The sequence below is a fragment of the Mobula birostris genome, chromosome 25 (genome assembly GCF_030028105.1).
Source record: "Mobula birostris isolate sMobBir1 chromosome 25, sMobBir1.hap1, whole genome shotgun sequence".
In the NCBI taxonomy this organism is placed as follows: Eukaryota; Metazoa; Chordata; class Chondrichthyes; order Myliobatiformes; family Myliobatidae; genus Mobula; species Mobula birostris.
The window spans coordinates 7,071,183-7,091,507 of NC_092394.1; the positions used below are offsets into that span (position 1 = coordinate 7,071,183).

The following is a 20,325-nucleotide window of genomic DNA, read 5'->3' on the forward strand; positions in this document are numbered from 1 at the left end:
AGGGCAGAAATGTCTACTACCAGGGGGTAAATCTTAAGGTGATTGGAGGAAAGTATAGGAGGGATATCAAAGACAAGTGTTTTTTTGAGAGAGAATGGTTAAGTGTGAGATAGAGACAGATACATTTGGTGCATTTAAGAAATCCATAAATAGGACATGGATGATAGAAAAATGAAGAGCTTCGTAGGAGGAAAGGGTATCTTAATTAATTAAAGATTGATCTTAAGAGTAGGTTAAAAGGTCGGCACAAAATTATGGGCCAAAGGGTCTATACTGTGTGGTAGTGTTCTACGTTCTATGATATATAGTACTTAAATGATTGATCCAGCAGAAAGTATCTGCTTAAAATTTATGCCCCAATTGTAGCATAACAGTTTACTCAAAATAACACACAAAACTATGAAGCAGAAAAAAAGGCCAGTCCAAATTTTTATTTGCAGTATTGAATGGTGTGGTTACACTACTGCTTCACAGCTCCCAGTGACCTCATTCCAGTTTCAACTTCCAGTGCTGCCTGGGTGAAGTTTTCTCACTCCCCTGGTGACTATAGTTTCCCCCTGGGTGTTCTGGTTTTACACTACCTTCCAAAGGTGTTGGGGCTGGTAGGTTGTTTGGCTACCGTAAAACGCCTGTAGCAGAAACTCAAACAAACCAATGCTGCTGGAGACCTTGCACAGGTACTTATCCTGTATGACATGCCCTCTGATCAATCAAGTAATAGTCAAACAAATGTATTTGATCCTTTATTAGCAACTAACAAAATCATACAATCTCGAAGGTTGGGTGTGTTTTGGATAATGTGGAGGGCTGTCAGAGGTTACAGCAGGACATCAGTAGGTTGCAAAACTGGGCTGAGAAGTGGCAGATGGAGTTCAACCCAGATAAGTGTGAGATGGTTCATTTTGGTAGGTCAAATATGATGGCAGAATATAATAATGGTAAGACTCTTGGCAGTGAGTAGGATCAGAGGGATCTTGGGGTCCGAGTCCAAAGGGCACTCAAAACTGCTGCACAGGTTGACTGTTTGGTTAAGAAGGCATACAATGTATTAGCCTTCATCAACCAAGGGATTGAGTTTAAGAGCCGAGAGGTAATATTACAGCTATATAGGACCCTGATCAGACCCCACTTGGATTACTCTGCTCAGTTCTGGTCACCTCACTACAGCAAGGATGTGGAAGCTATAGAAAAGGGCGCAGAGGAGATTTACAAGGATATTGCCTGGATTGGGGAGCATGCCTTATGAGAATAGGTTGAGTGAACTTGGCCTTTTCTTCTTGGAGCAGCAGAGGATGAGAGGTAACCTGATAGAGATGTATAAGATGATCATATGGATATTCAGAGGCATTTTCCCAGGGCTGAAATGGCTAACACGAGAGGGCACAGTTTTAAGGTGCATGGAAGTAGGTACAGAGGAGATGTCAGGGGTAAGTTTTTTTTAAAAAAAAACGCAGTGGTGCGTGAAATTCATCTTGAAATTCAGCTACAGTTGGCAAATATGACGTTGTGGCCATCTCTGAAACTTGGCTAGTGGATGGCTGCCATTGGGAGCTTGACATCCAAGGATATACAGTATATTGGAAAGATAGGTTAGTAGGCAGAGAGGGTGGTGTGGCTCTATGTAAAAGATTTAATAGTAAATCATTGAAAAGAGATGACATAGGATTTGAAGGTGTAGAGTCTCTATGGGTTGAGTTAAGAAATAGCAAGGGTAAAAGGACCCTAATGGCAGTTGTATACAGGCCTCCAAGCAGCAGCCGGATGTGGATTACAAATTACAGCAGGAGATAGAAAAGGCGTGTCAGAGGGGCAATGTCATGATAATCGTTGGGGATTTTAACATGAAAGTGGATTGGGAAAGCCAGGTCAGTACTGGATCTCAAGAGACAGAATTTGTAGAATGTGCTTTTTAAAACAGCTTGTTGTTAAGTTGGGCAATGATCTGGAGGTGATAAGAGAGCTTAAAGAACCCTTAGGGAACAGTGATCACAATATGATCAAGTTCACATTGAAATTTGAGAGGAAAAAATAAAATCCAAGTGTCGGTAATTCAGTGGAATAAAGGAAATTACAATGGCATGAGAGGGGAATTGGCCGAAGTTGACTGGAAAGGGACATTTGCAGGAAAGACAGCAGAGCAGCAATGGTTGAAGTTCCTGCGAAAAATGAGGGAAGTGCAAGACAAATATATTCCAAATAAGAAGAAATTTTCAAAGGGAAGAAGGACACTACGGTGGCTGACAAGTGAATTCAGAGCCAAAGTAAAAACAAAAGAGAGGGCATACAAGAAACCCAGAGCTAGTAAGAAGATAGAGGATTGGAGGGGCTTGTAAAAACTTGCAACTAAGAAGGTCATTCGGAAGGAGAAGATGAATTATGAGAGGAAGTTGGCGACTGATATCAAAGAAGATACTAAAAGGTTTTTTTTTAAGTATATAAAGGGTAAAAGAGAGTCAAGGGTAGATATAGGACCAATACAAAATGGTGCTGGAGATATTGTAATAAGAGATGCAGAGAAGGCAGAGGAGATGAATACGTATTTTGCATCAGTTTTCACAGTGGAAGATGTCTGCAGTATACCAGATATTCAAGAGTGTCAGGGAAGTGAAGTTTGTGCAGTGAAAATTATGACTAAGAAGGTGCTCAGGAAGCTGAATGGTCTGAGGGTGGATAAATCTCCTGGACCTGATGGAATGCACCCTCGGTATTTACTCCGCTATTTAAGAAGGGTGGGAGGCAGCAGGAAGGAAATATAGACCTGTTAGACTTTTTAAACTTACGTTATGTTTTGTATTTTTTTTCCCACGGTAACACGTCAAAGCTGCACCCTCTCTAACATGCTGGTAGAGAGAGTTTTATTTGGGTTTTTAGCACTGGAAATAGTTACATTCCGACATGTCTCATTAGCGGGACAGAAGCATGGTGTATTTCAGGGACCAGCTGACCGAGCTTATGCCGGCCGGTTTAGCAAGCAGAGCGGCGGACACCCCCGCTGAAATCTGGAGGAAAACACACACAGGATGCAGAGGGGGATCACAAAGTCGAGGAAAGAGGACCGGGTCGAGGCAACAGAGACTTATGGAGAAGAGGAGTTTGGGGGGTAATAAAATGGATGAGTTCACGGCGCTAGCCAGGCATCAGAGAACATTTTGGGAGTGCAGAGTTATGTGTTTCACTGGAACGGGGCTGCACGAGGACATACCCAATCAAAACTTCTCCATGGACGGCTTCCAGCCGTCCGGGCTGACCGGAAGTGTACTGAGAGCGGTAAGCGTAAAGGAGTTGGGTGCTTACTGTTCTGGTTAACAACAGATGGTGCAATCCGGGTCATATTACGATCGAGGAACGTGTTTGTAGACCGGATATTGAACTTTTTGCTGTTGGACTTCGGCTATATTCCACCGAGATACAACAGTGGGCGGCACGGGAGGTCGTTCCTGCCTGTGGCTATCGAACTTGCAGCTCCTCTTGTGGAGGGTCAGACACCCTGAGCCAATAGGCTAGTCTTGGAATAATTTTCCATCTGGCATAGTTTGCATTTTGTTGTTTGATTGTTTGTGGTTTTTGTATTACTATATTTATGCTCTACTCTTGGTTGGTGCGGCTGTAACGAAACCCAATTTCCCTCAGGATCAATAAAGTATATCTATCTATCTACCTAGACTGACCAGTGATTGGGAGTTGTTCGAATCAATTCTTAGAGATGAGATTACAGAGTACCTGGAGGTACATGACAAGACAGGCCAAAGCCAGCATGGTTTCCTGAAAGGAAAATCCTGCCTGACAAACCTACTGCAATTCTTTGAGGAAATTACAAGCAGGGTATACAAAGGAGATGCAGTAGACGTGGTGCACTTGGATTTTCAGAAGGCCTTTGACAAAGTGCCACACATGAAGCTGCTTAGCAAGGTAAGAGCCCATGGAATTACAGGGAAGTTACTAGCGTGAGTGCAGCATTGGCTGGTGAGCAGAAAACAGAGTGAGAATAAAGGAATCCTATTCTGGCTGGCTGCCAGTTACCAGTGGAGTTTCACAGGGGTCAGTGCTGGGACAGTTGCTTTTTACAATGTATGTCAATGATTTGGACTACGGTATTAATGGATTTGTCACTAAATTTACCGATGATACAAAGATAAGTGGAGGAGCGGGTAGTGTTAAGGAAACAGAGAGACTGCAGAGAGACTTAGATAGTTTAGGAGAACAGGCAAAGAAGTGGCAAATGAAAAACAATGTTGGAAAGTGTATGGTCATGCACTTTGGTGGAAGAAATAAACGGGCAAGCTATTATTAAGATGGGGAGAGAATTCAAAATGCAAAGATGCAAAGGGACTTGGGAGTCCTTATGCAAGATACTCTTAAGGATAACCTCCAGATTGAACTGGTGGTGAAGAAGGCGAATGCAATGTTGGCATTCATTTCTAGAGGTATAGAATACAAGAATAGGAATGTGATGTTGAGGCTCTATAAGGCAGCAGTCCCCAACCACCGGGCCACGGACCGGTACCGGGCCGCAGAGCACGTGCTACCGGGCCGCGAGGAAACGATATGATTTGGCGATATGAGTCAGCTGCACCTTTCCTCATTCCCTGTCACGGTCACTGTTGAGCTTGAAAGCGCGCGAGGTCACTACGCACGTGTTATCCATGGCAGCGCGAGAAGGAGATCAATTCCTCGAGCTTGCAAATGGCGACGGGCTGAAAAGTATGTTTGACATAAGATCTCTGCCAGCATTCTGGATCAAAGTCAAGGCTGAATATCCTAAGATAGCCACGAAAGCAGTGAAAACATTGCTTCCATTTCCAATGTATCTCTGCAATGAATGCAATGAAAACTAAATCGTGGAATAGACTGGACATAAGGAACCCCCTTCAAGTATCGCTGTCTCCCGTCACCCCTCGATAGGACCGACTTGTTGCAGGAAAACAAGCCCAGGGCTCCCACTGATTCAGCGATATTGGTGTGTTGCAATGATTATATATGTTCATACGGGGAAAATATGTGCTGTGTGTTTAATATCTTAAAATGTTATGATGCTATTGACTTATAAGTGACTTATATAACCATATAACAATTACAGCATGGAAATAGGCGATCTCAGCCCTTCTGGTCCTTGCCGAACGCTACTCTCACCTAGTCCCGCCGACCTGCACTCAGCCCGTAACCCTCCATTCCTTTCCTGTCCACATAGCTATCCAATTTTTCTTTAAATGATAATATCTAACCTGCTTCTACCACTTCTACTGGAAGTTCGTTCAACACTAACTTCAAGCTCCCCTGATAATTGACTCATCACTATATTCATGCGAGGAAAATATGCGCTGTGTGTTTAATATTAAATTCGTTAGATAAACCCTTTTAGAAATGAAACTGAGTGTATTAGCCACTTATCACCTATATTCCGGTCATGATTAACAACCACCCCCAACCCCCCAATCGAACAGAATCGCCAAAAATGATTTGTGTGTGTGTGGGGGGGGGGGGGGGGGGAAGAAATAGGCAGATCACGCATGCGCAATGATGCCCACACAAGGCTTCATGGTCATTGTAGTCTTTCTCGGGGCAAACACAACGTATTTGACTGCAACTCCTGTCCGTTGGCAACCCTACACCCCCCACCCCCACCCCCCACCGGTCGGCCGGTCCGCAAGAATATTGTCAATATTAAACCAGTCCGCAGTGCAAAAAAGGTTGGGGACCCCTGCTATAAGGCACTTGTGAGACCGCACTTGGAATATTGTGTGCAGTTTTGGGCTCCTTATTTTAGAAAGGATATACTGATATTGGAGAGGGTTCAGAGAAGATTCACGAGAATGATTCCAGGAATGAAAGGGTTACCATATGAGGAACATCTGGCAGCTCTTGGACTGTATTCCCTGGAGTTCAGGAGAATGAGGGGGGAATCTCATAGAAACATTCCAAATGTAGGGCCGGCTGGTGGCGCAATGACATCAGCGCCGGACTCTGGAACAGATGTTCCAGGGTTCGGACCAGGTCGGGTCTGCTCCCGAGTACACTTTCCATCCGTGCCGGGTTGAGTGTCAAGATCGCAACTCGACCTCGTAAAATAAAAGGAAAAATACTGCGAAATGTCTGTGCGAGGAGTGGCACGCCACACAGTCTCTCTCTCTCTCGCTCCGTGCCTTGTAAAGGCATGAAAAAGACATTGTCCCACCAACATCGCACATGCACAGACGCGTGCACACGCGTGAAAAAAAAAGAAACATTCCAAATGTTAATAGGCCTGAACAGATTAGATATGGCAAAGTTATATCCCATGGTAGGGGATTCTAGGACAAGAGGGCATGACTTCAGGATTGAAGGACGTCCTTTTAGAACTGATATGCGAAGAAATTACTTTAGTCAGAGGGTGGTAAGTCTGTGGAATTTGTTGCCACAAGCGACTGTGCAAGCCAAGTCATTGGGTATATTTAAGGCAGAGATAGACAGGTACTTGATTCGCCAAGGCATCAAAAGGTATGGGGTAAAAGCAGGGGAGTGGGAATGAGTGGGAATGACTGGAAGAATTGGATCAGCCCATGATTAAATGGCAGAGCAGACTTGATGGGCCGAATGGCCAACTTCTGCTCCTATACCTTTTGGAGGGCGTGGAATGGGCTGCCAGTGACAGTGGTGGAGGCAGACACAATAGGGTATTTTAAGACACACCTGGATAGGTACATGGACCTTAGAAAAATAGAGGGCTATGGGTAACCCTAGGTAATTTCTAAAGTAAGTACATGTTCAGTACAGCATTGTGGGCCAAAGGGCCTGTATTACGCTATAGGTTTTCTATGTTTCTATGTTTTTAAAACAGTATGAAAAAGGCTTCTAGTGAACAATCTAACCAAAACTGAATCAGATAAGAGTTAGAGGTAAAGGTACATGAGCCTCAGGACTCATATCATCATGTTCAAGAACAGTTACCACCCCTAAACCATCAGGCTCTTGAACAAAAGGGGATAACTACATTTACTTGCCCCATGATTGAGATGTTCCTGCAACCAATGATCTTACTCTAAGGTCTCTTTATCTCATTCTCATCGTTTAATGTTATTTATTTATACTTGCATTTTCACAGTATGTTGCCTTCTGCAACCTAGTTGATCTTTCATTGATCCTGTTATAGTTTACTATTCTATAGAATTGCAAAGTATGTCCACAGGAAAATGAATTTCATGGTTGTATATGGTAACATTTATGTACTTTGATCATAAAATATACTTTGAACTTTGAAGAATGTGCAGAAAGCAGATGGCACAAAGTAAATGTAAGGTAAACTGAAAGCGAGAATGACATCAGATAGCAGGAAACATCAAAGATAAAAACACAAGTCAGGTCAATTGTTTCCTAGCGTTACTTTTCGGTTACTGGAGCTAGCATGAAAGCTGAAAATTAATTGAATTGTAGATCAGCTGATTAGTTCAGGCAAATCAGTAACTAAGTACCCACAAAATTTTACAATTATATAAACATTCTGGAATTCTGGAAATCCAAACATCTGGATGAATGATGTTGTCAAATCCTATCAGGACATCTGTAGAGTTTCAGTTCAATTAATTAAATAATCTAGAATAAAAAACTTTTATCATTTACAAGTGACCCTGAAACTGCTGGATGATTGTAAATATTCATCTAGTTCATTAATATCTATTAGGGAAGAAAAGCTGTTGTTGTCTCTGCTCTCTGATGTGTATATCATTGGACCTGCAGTTACGTGGCTTATACAAATTGAGGTTCAAGTTTATTGTCATTTCAACTATACTGTGTACATATATACTGTCAAACAGAACAAGGTTCCTCCAGACCAAGGTGCACAACACAATATGTATACCTCACACACAACATAAAGTAATTTTACCACAAATAAAGTAACAACTAATAAGGTGCATTTACATCACAAATTAAAAAGTAAACAGTATACCGCTACTGGCGCTTTATACATGGTGAGACCTAGGTGGAGGCAGGGAGTTCAGTAGTCTCATGGCCCGTGGGAAGAAACTGTTTCCAATCCCAACAGTCCTTCTCCTAATGCTATAGTGCCTCCTGCCTGATGGTTGGGGGTAGGGGGGGCAGCACTCCTGTTAAGTATCTTGGCTGGATGGAAGACAGAACCCAATGATCCTTTCAGCAAGTCCTGTAGGGTCTTGTAGTCAGGGTTTTGAAATTCCCTTATCAGATAGTGATGCAGCTGGTTGGTGCACTCTCAATGATGCTCCTGTAAAAACTGGTTAGAATGGGAGGGAAGCCTAGCTCACCTCAATTCCCTCAGGAACTGGAGACACTGCTGTGCTTTCTTGATTAAAGAGGTGGTGTTGAGAGACCCATTATCTGCACTCCCAGAATCTCTGTCCATGAAGGAGCTGCTTAAGTGCAGTGAGGAATGGTAGCTTGCACTTTCCTAAATTCAAAAATCACCTCTTTAGTCTTCCCACATTGAGATTCAAGTTGTTGTTTTTTCATTATTCTACCAGCCGCTCTACCTCCTCCCTGTATGCCATCTCATCATCCTTAGCTTCCTCTGAAATGAACTAGCCAGTTACTCAAATTTTACTAAACTACCATAAGCAAAAGATGGCCTAACTAACAACAAACTAAGCCTACATTCAAATATAATGAAGACTCGGCCAGCTTAGTTGGTTATGTAAAGTTTACATAATATTTGATGGCATGGCTAATTTGGAAATCCCAATGCAGAGAGAGAAAACTAGAACTAGTCATTATGGAATCAGGCCAGCATACTACTCACATTCATTAATCTCTATGATTTAGAGTGATTTACCAAAAAGCTGGAGAATTCAACATTTAGGCTACAATGTACCTAATAGAAGATGAGGTGTTACTCTCATACTCAACAATTGAATTATTTTTGTCATTTATAGTAATCTTTATGTTTTTGCATCGTACTGCTGCCACAAAACAATAAGTTTCATGTTAAATGTCAGTGATAATAAATCCAATTCTGATTCAAGCTTCGTAGCTTTCATTTAATAGTGCAGAGTAGGAAAGGAAAAGCAAATTAAAGTGATCGGCAACTGGAAGCTCAGGATCATTCATGTGGACTGGATGCAGGTGCTCAGATTGCCCTGTCTTTGTTTGGTTTGTACAGAGCAGAGGAGGCCACACTGTGAGCACTGAATGCAGTTACGTGCATTGGAAAAAGGAAAAGTGAATTACTGCTTCTCCTGAACAGACTGTTTAGGTCACTGGATGGTAGAAAAGGAAGATGCGAAAAGACAGGTGTTACATTTCCTCTGGTTACCAAAAACAGAATGATAGATGGGGATGGAAAAGTGGACCAGAAGCAATACCTTAGAAATGCTTAAAGGGAAGAGATGGGGAATGTGGTAGTGGAATTTTGTCGGAACTTACAGAAATTACATTGTTAAGGCTGATGAAGTGGACAGTAAAAGCCAGGGGAATTTTGTCCTCACACTGTATAAGAGAAGAAATGGTGAGAGCAGAGTTGTGGGAAATGCATGAAATCTGATCAAGAACTCTGTCACTCTGATATGGTTCAGGAAGAATATTTCACCCATGCAGAATGTCTCCTCTTCAGAGGAAACACAATAAAGATAGTGATCCTACAGCCAACAATCTCTCCAATCCTGGCAATCCAATTTATGAATACTGAAGACAATTAGACAGCTAACAGAATGTTGCCTGTGTGCCTCCATTCTCAACAATGGCAAGGTTCAGCTCATGAGAAAGGCAAGGCTAAAGGATTTCTAAGGATATCCAAAGAATGCACTTTCAAAAGAATGCTCTCTGTTCAAATACAACTCACAGGGATCAATCTGTAAAAACCCACAGCAAACTACAAATTTCAAAGTGGCTCATTTTTAAAATGGACTAAATGTACTTTGCCATTAAACTAATATTTATATGTCTATGTCAATTGTATTTTAACTTTAAGCAGAATTTAGATGCATTCCAAGATGTAGGGAATGGAAAATAGATAGAAAGCTCCACTGCATACTTTTCATATACCTCCTGGGGCTAATATCAGATGAACATTCACATAAACTTGATAAACAGACCACCAATATCCCAGACCAATGGAAGACAAATATTAAACCAGAAAACAATCATGAGAATTTATTTGCAGATGCACAAAAAATGAAAAGGAAACAAAAGTAGATATAATTTGATTTTGAACGAGGCTATATATTTCAAGTTTAATAAAACTTTACTACAAAGACAGTGAATGGTTTTATGAAATAATTCAGCAATCATTGAAAAGAGAATAAGAAACAGAGTTAATGTTATTTAGTAATTAAAAGCAATCTTGTGTCACAGCAGTTAAATATAGTCAAGTCAAGTGAAGTTTATTGTCATTTAACTACATACATACATGTATATAATGTGTGATGTGATAGTTTCCATCAGTAAGAGTTGACCATAGATATTGCATCCTAGCTGCCTAGGTAGGCAAGTCTGGGCAGTACAATATGGAGAGCAAGCTGCCCCTCTCCACGCATCTGATGAACCAAAAATGGCAGAGACCTATACAGTTTGGTACCAGCAGCGTCACAGGAGTTGCCAGTCAACACTGAACATAGTATAGGACCCCAACTCCAGATTTTTCCCTTGAGTTTTACTCTCTAAGTCTTCCCCATGAGTGGGTATAGCCGCAAGGCAGCAGATTTGAGATCAGAGTTTCCTTCTCCTGGATGAGCTAGCAACCACAGCTGACGAGCCCCATCTGCCCAAAGCAACTGGTTTTAATGTGCCAGTAACCTGCCTTTGCCCCTTCTCCTGTCAGTAGAAACAGTTCCACCAGGCTTAGTAGCCAAGCCACACATGAAGGACAGGAGCTGGACTTGGCTGTCAGAGGCTATTTGCGGTACATGAGATTGGGAGCATTTAATGGGTTGTGGGAGTTTATCTCTATCACCACCCCTAGCTATAACATATATAACCATATAATGTATATAGAAATGAGACAAAGTTTCTTCAAACCAGGGTGTAAAGCACAGTAGTACACATAACACACGATAATTTATCAAGGTAAGGATATCATCTACAGAAGAATCACACATAATTAAAAAACTGAAGTGCATTAATATCAAATACTGTAAAGAATGGAACAAGTTAACCAGTGACAGTTTGAATACCATGCGGCCAGGAGTTCAGAAGCCGAACACCCTGGGGAAGAAAGTGTTCCTCATCCTGACCAATGGTGTTTTTATGCATCGTAGTCTCCTGCCTGATGGTAGAAAGTCAAAGAGGATAATGGATGGATGGATGGGTAGGATCCTTAATAATACTAAGGGCCTTGCATATGCAGTGCTCCTGATAAATGTACCTGATGGATGGCAGGGAGACCCCTATGATCCTCTCAGCTGTTCTCACAGTCCTTTGAAGGGACTTCTGGTCTGATGGTCGACTGTTCCCGTACCACATGAAGATGCAACTTGGCAGGGCGGTCTCAATGGTGCCCTTGTAAAATGCAGTTAAGGTAGGGGTGTAGAGAGCCTTGCTTGCCTTAATCTTAGGAAGTGCAGGCGCTGCTGTGCCTTTTTGTACAGGGAGGTGATATTAATTGATCAAGTGAGGTAGATGGAATGAACTCAACTCAATTTTCACTTCTAGCAATTAGGAACTATTGGTGAGACAGAGACAGACAGACAGATACACACACACACACACACACACACACACACACACACACACACACATGAAAAAAGGAACTCAAAGGTACTCAGTGGGTCAGGTAGCATCTAAGGAGGGAAATGTATAGTAGACTCGTCAGGTTGAGACCATTTGCTCCTCCACTACTGGTGAGGGTAGTGCCTCAATGGTGCCTATTCTGAGCAAAGGGCTCTGTATGTAGCACTGAAGGTAAACAAGTCAAGTTCATGGGCATACATACGCAGGGTATAAATGCAATAGAAAAGTAGAATTTTGTAGCAGCAGCATATTACTTTAAAACATGACAAACATAAATAGACAACAAAATAAACATAACATTACGGCAAGTTGAGGTATATACATCCTAAGATGGCATTAGGATTTTTCAAGTTAGTTCAAGAACCTGATAGCAGTAGGGAAGAAGCAGTTGTTGAACTTTGAAATGTGGATCTTCAAGCTCCTGTACATCCTGTCTGATAACAACATCAAAAGAGGGCACGACCCTGGGGGTGAGATCCTTAATTATGGATGTCACCTTCCCAATACATTGCTCTTTAGGTGTCCTCACTGGTGGAGAGAGCTGTACCCATGATGGGACAGGCCTAGTCCATCACTCTCTATAGCCTCTTGCATTCCTGTGTATTGGAGCTTCCACACCAGACTGTGATGAAACCAGTCAGAATGCTTTCCACTGTACATCTGTAGAAGCTTGTCAGTGTTGATGACCTGTAGAATCTCTTTAAACTTCTAAGAGAGTAAAGATATTGATATACCATCTTCATGGCTCCATCCAAGGTAGATCCTCCAAGACACCGACACTCAGGAACTTGAAGCGTCTCACCCTTTTACTTCAGACCCTTCAATGAGTACTGGTGCTCATTTTCATGACTTCCCCTTTCTAAAGGCCACAATCAGTTCCGTAGTTTCACTGACATTAATCACAAGTTTATACCACTCAACCAGCTGTTTTAACACACTCCTGTACATCTTTTCACCATCATCCATGATTTTGCCAATAATGGTGGTGTCATGCAGAAATTTGTAGAGGGCATTGGAGCTATGCTTCACTGCATGGTCATAGGTAGAGAGAGAGCAGGGGTTAAGCACACAGTCCTGAGATGAGATTGTATTGATGGGCAGTGAGGAGATCTATACCAGCTGTGGTCTCCCAGTGATAAAGTTGAGGATCAATCCATAGAAAGAGGTACAGAGGCTCAGGACTTCAAGCTTGATGACAAGCTTTGAGAAGATGATAGTGTTAAGTATTGAGCTGTAGCGCCCTGCTTAAGCAGGGCATACTAAACTCAAAAGCGACACACAACACATATTTATAAGAATAAGATTACAAAGTTGTAAACAGCTAAAAATTGAACACTAATCAGTTATGCTGGGAATCTAGAATGATGGAAATTTAAAACTGAACCTTGGAAATTCAGGACAAAGTGCAGGGGAAATGTAGAACTAGCTTTTTTCCCCAAAAAATGCATGCTGGATCAGACAAAGATTTCAGACCACCAATTAGGTGGAGTGGGCCCAGATGCATTTCAAACCTGCCAAATCAAGATCGATGTTGCTGAGGAAAAGGAAGGTGGAGAACAAGTTCCGGTTCAGCATCGCAGGCACAGCCATCCCAACCATCACAGAAAAGCCAGTCAAGAGCTTAGGCAAGGTTTTTGACAGTTCTTTAAGGGACACAACATCCATTCAGGCAACCTGCACCGAATTGGATGGCTGGCTGAAATCTGTGGACAAGTCTGGCCTACCTGGGAAGTTTAAAGCCTGGGTGTATCAGCATGGCATTCTTCCCAGAATCCTGTGGCCCCTCCTCGTCTATGCAGTTCCGATCTTGACAGTCGAAACCTTAGAGAGGAGGGTTAGCAACCACCTCAGGAGATGGCTGGGGCTGCCAAAGAGCCTGAGCAGCATCGTACTCTATGGACACCACAACAAACTGCAACTGCCCTTCAAATCCTTGGAAGAAGAATTCAAGGTAACAAGAGCCAGAGAAGTGCTACAGTATAGGGACTCAAGTGACCCGAAGGTGGCTACAGCAGGGATCCAAGTAAGTACTGGCAGGAAGTGGAGGGCAGAGGAAGCTGTTCAGGAGGCAGAGGCGAGGCTGCGTCACAGGAGGCTGGTGGGAGTGGTCACACGAGGCCGAGCTGGGCTAGGATCCTTTCCAACTCCCCAAATGGACACCAGACGGAAGGAAAGGCGTTGTCTAGTTCAGGAGGAGGTAAGAGCAGTGGTGGAGGAGATGGGAGCCTGCAAGGCGGTGGGAATGAAGCAATAGGGAGCTTGGACAAGATGGGAGAATGCGGTTGAGAGGAAAGTGACCTGGGCTGATCTTTGGAAAGCCGAACCACACCGCATCCAATTTCTCACCCAGGCAGTGTACGATGTGCTTCAAAGCCCATCAAACCTGCACACATGGGGCAAGGCAGAGTCATCTGCGTGCCCACTGTGCTCCAAGCGAGGAACCCTGGAGCACATCCTCAGCGGCTGTGCAAGGGCACTTGGTGAGGGACGGTACGGGTGGAGGCATGATCAGGTCCTGAAGACCATCGCTGAAGCCGTCAGCGCAGGAGTTGAGTGGGCGAAGCAGTCCCGACCCTCCAAGCAGACCATTGCCTTTGTCAGAGCTGGGGAGCAGCCAATACCTGCCAAAAGAACATCTGCAGGCATTCTGACCTCTGCAAGGGACTGGCAGCTGTTGGTGGACCTTGAAGGGCAGCTGAAGTTCCCCAACCATATCGCAGCCACCACCCTGCCACCAGACATTGTCCTAGTGTCTGAGTCGACTAAGCAAGTGGTGCTGCTGGAGCTGACAGTCCCATGGGAAGATAGCTTGGAAGAGGCCTTTGAAAGGAAGCTCTCCAAGTACGCAGGACTGGTCAGCAACTGTCAGCAGGCTGGATGGAGAGCGAGGTGTCTCCCAGTGGAGGTTGGTTATAGGGGATTTGTAGCCTGTTCTTTAGTTAGAGCCTTCAGCATTTTGGGCATCGAGGGAGAGAGAAAGAGGAGAGCCACCCGCAGTACCACCGATGCGGCAGAGAGGGCCTCAAGATGGCTGTGGCTCAAAAGAGGGGAGCCATGGAGTCATAAGTAGCTAGCCATCTGGACACAAGCTGGGGTCTGATCAGCCCCGGCTGGGTCACCTGGAGGAGGCTATATGATGTTGAAAGACTTGAAACACCCAATGATTCCAGGAACATCACTGAAGATGTGTCCAGAAGCATCAGTAGATGTACGTACACAACAGTCAAGACCCATATGAATGGGTTAGCAAGGTTTAGGTCTGAATAATAAGCTTTTGCACCCATTTGTTAAAAAGAGAATGGTATTTGTTCCCTTCCTCAGCCATCATTTTATTCTCAGTTAAAGTACAAGAACGAATATTTTAATTCATTTTCCTTGATGTTTGTGTTGTTACTGCACATGCACTGCCTGCTGGGTTTAGCTACATAACAACTGACTACATTTCAAAAGTAATTTATTTTGTTGTTAAGGTGGTATACTAACCCAGATTGTTTTTTTTTTAATTTAAACAGCTTCATAGGTGCCATGTCTAGCTAAAAGTTGCCAACTATTTAACAGTTGGGTCAACTGCAAGTTTGACAAGGTTTCCAGTTTCAACACAAGAGTGAAATTTGATTCGGTCTTGGGTTGTTCCATTTGTTCTCACATTTTAATTTGTTCTGTTATTTATATGGCATCACCGAAAAGAAACTTCCACCCGCACCCCCCCCGCCCCCGGGCATCCTAAAGCCTCTCACACTCAATTAATTACTTTTGAAGAAAAGGAATCAGTTGTGATAGAGGCAAGAATACTATTAATCTGCATATGGTGAAATCCCAAATGGAACAAATGAAACTGATGAATTGTTAATTTGTTTTGATGTGTTGATGGAGAACTGAGAGGTCAAAACACTGAGAATTTCTTTAAGTAGTATATAAGGACCTCTAATATTCAACCAATCTCACAGATGGGGTATTGACTAAAAAGATTCACACAATGACAGAATCTCTAACATTTCAATTTTCATGGCCAGTATCTGTTGCAAAATCTAACATAATGTGGCATTTACTTTTTATTTATTCTTCAATTTTATTTTCACTATCTTTTACTCCCAAGAATTAGGTTTGAATTTAAATCAGCATAGAAACAAATTAATGAACTACAATTTAAAGCTAATAATTAAACCACATATTCCAGATCAAAACAATCTTCGAGCCAGATGGATTGAGGTTTTATGTATACTTCATAAGCAAAAACAATAGCAATGCAAAAACAACTATGAATCACTCTTGCAAGATAAAATATCAAAACCAGATTTTATATAGTTATTACCTACCTAATAAAAGGGTCCAATTTATTTTATTCTCTTACAACGCGTTTTTCAAATCAGTTTTGACCTTGCAACAATAATGTTTCAACAGTTTAAATACAGTTTATAATCATATTTTCCTTAGAAAGTGAAGCAGCAATATCACGTATTTATTCATGCTTTAATTCCCATACTTATAACTCCGGAGCTGAACTGAACCACCTAGACAAAATGTTAGCATGATGTATTGACAATAGCAAGTCATGTCACTGAACTATAGAAGAGAGGCCTTTGCTTTGCCTGCCATCTCACTGCTTCAACAGTTGAATTACCCAAAGTTTCAAAACTTTGACCAACAGGACACTAGTGGAAATGAACCATATCAAACAAGGATGAAGGTGAACAAGTGTAAGAGTTGTTTCAAATGGCCAGATCACACTCAATCCAGCTCATCACCCTTAGTATCCAGCTGCCTTTTCCCTATGATTGCCCTTAATTTTGATTGCCCCTTGGTCCAACAGTTTGTAATCACGGCCATCCCAAACACTGAGCAGACCATGAGCTGCAAATAGATTTCACCTAGCATATTCTGAGGCCTTGCCACCTTGATGCTCTCCTGAAAAATTGCTGCAGTCAACAGCTTTTGAACAGTTTTTAACTATTACATTTAATCATAGATAATAAAAACAGATTGTTTGTGGACTTGAATAATCGCGCAAATTATATGAAGACACCTCAAAGTCCTAGAAATGAATTGAAATATTCAGAAAAATATAGAAAAGACACTCATGTCAGACAATTGTTTAATGATTAGAGTTCTGCCTTCAACATACAATTCCAGGCAAACTCATCATCAAACTCCAGGCTCCGGGACTCAACACCTCCCTCTACAACTGGATCCTAAATTCCTGATCAACAGACCGCAATCAGTAAGGAAAGGCAGCAACACCTCTGCCATGATTATTCTAAACACTGGTGCTCCAGAAGGTTGCATCCTCAGCTTTCTACTGTATTCCCTGTACAGCTATGACTGCAAAGCCAGATTCTGCTTTAACTCCATCTACAAGTTTGCAGATGACACCACTGCAGTAGGGTCATATCTCAAATAACAAGTTGGAGTACAGGAAGTAAATAAGAGAGCTTAGTGACATGTTTTCATGACAACATTTTCCTCAATGCCAACGAGACAAAAGCACTGGACATTGACTTCATAAAGGGAGGTGATGCATATGCTCCTGTCTATATCAACCACGTTGAGGTTGAGAGATTGAGCTTCAAATTCCTAGGAGTGAACATCACCAATAATCTGTCCAACCACGTTGATGTCATGGCCAAGAAAGCTCATCAATGCCTAGGATTAAATTACAGGAATTGTGAAAAACTGAGTTTAAATGTACTTGGCTAAGGTGTATGTAAATTCTGACTTCAACTGTACTTTGATAATAAATTTATTTTGAACTTTGAGTAACCTCAGACTTGCCTTATTATTTAGTCGAACATGTGGTCACCGTCAATAGGGTGTTTTTGTTAAACAAGAGAAATTTTAATGCTAAGCTGCCATTATAATTTAACCAAGACTATAAAATATGCAAACAAAATAATCTCAGGCCATTAAAAGATGCAGTTTGCATTCCTCACCAACACACAAATGCATTAAAAAGATTAAATATGACCATTCCTGTAAGGTTCTAAAACATTTAATTTTCAGGAGGCCCCACAGAAATTACTACATTTTTTAAAACTTATCAGAGCAAAGTGCTGCTTTATTCAACAATGTTCAAAGTCCACACTGCTAAAAAGCAAGAATAATTACAGAAGAATGTAGGGCAGTTTTATAAATACTGATTTTAAAATGGCACATGAGTGAAAGACAGTAACTTAAATTTGAACACAGTATTTGATTCAGTACATCCACATTAGTTCTCTAAATGAAATGATCCTCAGGCATTCCAACACTGACACCTGCTGAAGACTGATGGCAGAATGTGAAAATCCATCCATTACAAGACGACAACAGTTATCAGATCTCTAGAAGTGTGATCACAAGTTAAATGCATTCTTAAATATCCTCCATTCACAATCTATCAGCTAACTATTTATCATCTTACCTAGGTGAGGATAATACAGTTTTCTAAACAGGCTCATCAATGGTGACAGTGTAATTGTTGACCATTACAATTCTAATCTTCCTCCAGGCTAAAGAATACGTAAAATAAATGCTCAGCTATTTTTGTCATTTTGGCATGAACTATAACACAATTAAGTGATTGAGCGCTGTATTCTTCATGTTAATTGCCACCTGGGGCAGTGGCAACAAGAATGCTCAAAAGGTAAATGGTAACATAGGGTTTATATTACAACACTTGACAGTATCTGACTATAATTCAGTTGTACATAGTGGTCTGTAAGATTCTTCTGCCACACCCAGTTCCTAAGGACCATTGTTCAACAACTCTTTTCCTTTCACTATAGTTAAACATTAAGGTATCTATTCACACAATGTATGTTTACTTTATTTAATAGAATTCCCAGAGCTAACACTTTGGAATTCCGAGTGATACCTAGCACGAACGTCCTGCAATTATTAATACCATCTATAACAGAACGAGGTACATTCAGTTTATGCCAGAAGCATGGCGACACATGTGGGCTGCTCCCAGCACAATCCTCAGACTGTGTTGGTTGTTGATGCAAACAATGGATTTCACTGTTTTGATTTTTCAATGTACATGTGACAAATAAAGCTAATCTTTATTCATCTTTATTCTTTCTGTTAATGTTATGCTTAATTGGCAATTAGTTTGATGTTAATTGGCCTTGACATTGATGCTAATGATGGTGATCCCAAGCTATCTCATTATATATTCCAAAATCTGAAAAATCATAAATTTGAAACATGTCTGGCTCCAAGCATCTCGGATAAGGGATACTCAACCTGTACAAATATCACAAGTGATGCTGACCAAGGGATATACACTGGCCAAGACTATGTAAAGAACTCCTCCAATTTTAACCAAAATAATGTCATATAATTTTTTACCTCCATGTGGGATTTAGTGTTACAAGGCTAACCAGCTACTGTAAATTGCCCCTGCCAGAAGGAGAGTCAGGAAGAGTTGATGGGGATGAGAGAGAGCAAGTTAGCTGTAGGGAAAAAGAGGAAATGGTACTGATCTGAATGCCTGTGAAATGACCCTTCTATGTCGTAAGAAAATATGAGATAGATCACTAACGGGTAACGCGCTCGACTGCTTACCACAATCCACTCACCAACAGACCACAAGACCATAAGACATAGGAGCAGAATTGGGCCATTTGGCCTATTGAGTCTGTTCTGCCATTTCATCATGGCTGATCCATTTTTCCTCTCAGCCCCAATCTCTTGCATTCTCTCCATACCCTTCACACCCTGACGAATCAAGAATCTATCAACCTCTGCCTTAAATGTACATACAGACTTGGCTCCACAGATGTCTGTGGCAACAAACTCCATAGTTACACCACTCTCTGGCTAACGAAATTGTTCCTCATCTCTGCTCTAAAAGGACGCCCCTCTATTCTGAGGCTGTGTCCCCTGGTCTTAGAGCAGAGGATATATCCCACCATAGGAAATATCCTCTCCAAATCCACTCTATCAGGCCTTTCAGCATTCAATACGGTCACCTCCCATTCTTCTGAGCTCCAGTGAATACAGCCCAAAGCCATCAAGCACTCTTCATATGACAAGCCACTCAAACATTGGAATCACTTTCATGACCCTCCTTTGAACCCTCTCCAGTTTCAGCAGATTCCTTCTAAGATAAGGGGCCCAAAACCGCTCACAATACACTAAGGGAAGCCTCACCAGTGCTTTATAAAGTCTCAACATTACATCCTTGCTTTTATATTCTAGTCCTCTTGAAATGAATGCCAAAACTGCATTTGCTGTCCTCACCACAGACTCAAACTGCAAATTAACCTTTAAGGAATTTTGCACAAGCATTCCCAAGTCCCTTTGTGCCTCGGATTTTTGTATTTTCATTTCAAATAGAAAATAGTCAACCCTTTAATTTCTTCTACCAAAGTGCATAATGATACACTTCCCCACACTATATTCCATCTGCCACTTCTTTGCCCATTCTCCTAATCAGTCTAAGTCCTTCTGCAATCTCTCTACTTCCTCAAAACTGCCTGTCCCTCCGCCTATCTTTGTATTGTCTACAAACTTTACAACAAAGCTATCAATTCCATCATCCAAATTATTAACATATAACACAAAAAGAATCAGTCCCAACACAGACCCCTGTGGAACACCACCAGTCACCAGCAGCCAACCAGAAAAGGCTCCCTTTATTCCCACTCTTTGCCTCCTGCCAGTCAGCCATTT

General features: G+C 41.9%; 1 protein-coding gene across 1 annotated transcript in view; it reads right to left on the reverse strand.

Moving 5' to 3' along the window:
• Positions 1 to 20,325, reverse strand: part of brip1 (BRCA1 interacting helicase 1) — a 295,612-nt gene that overhangs the window by 210,339 nt on the left and 64,948 nt on the right. The window lies entirely within an intron of this gene.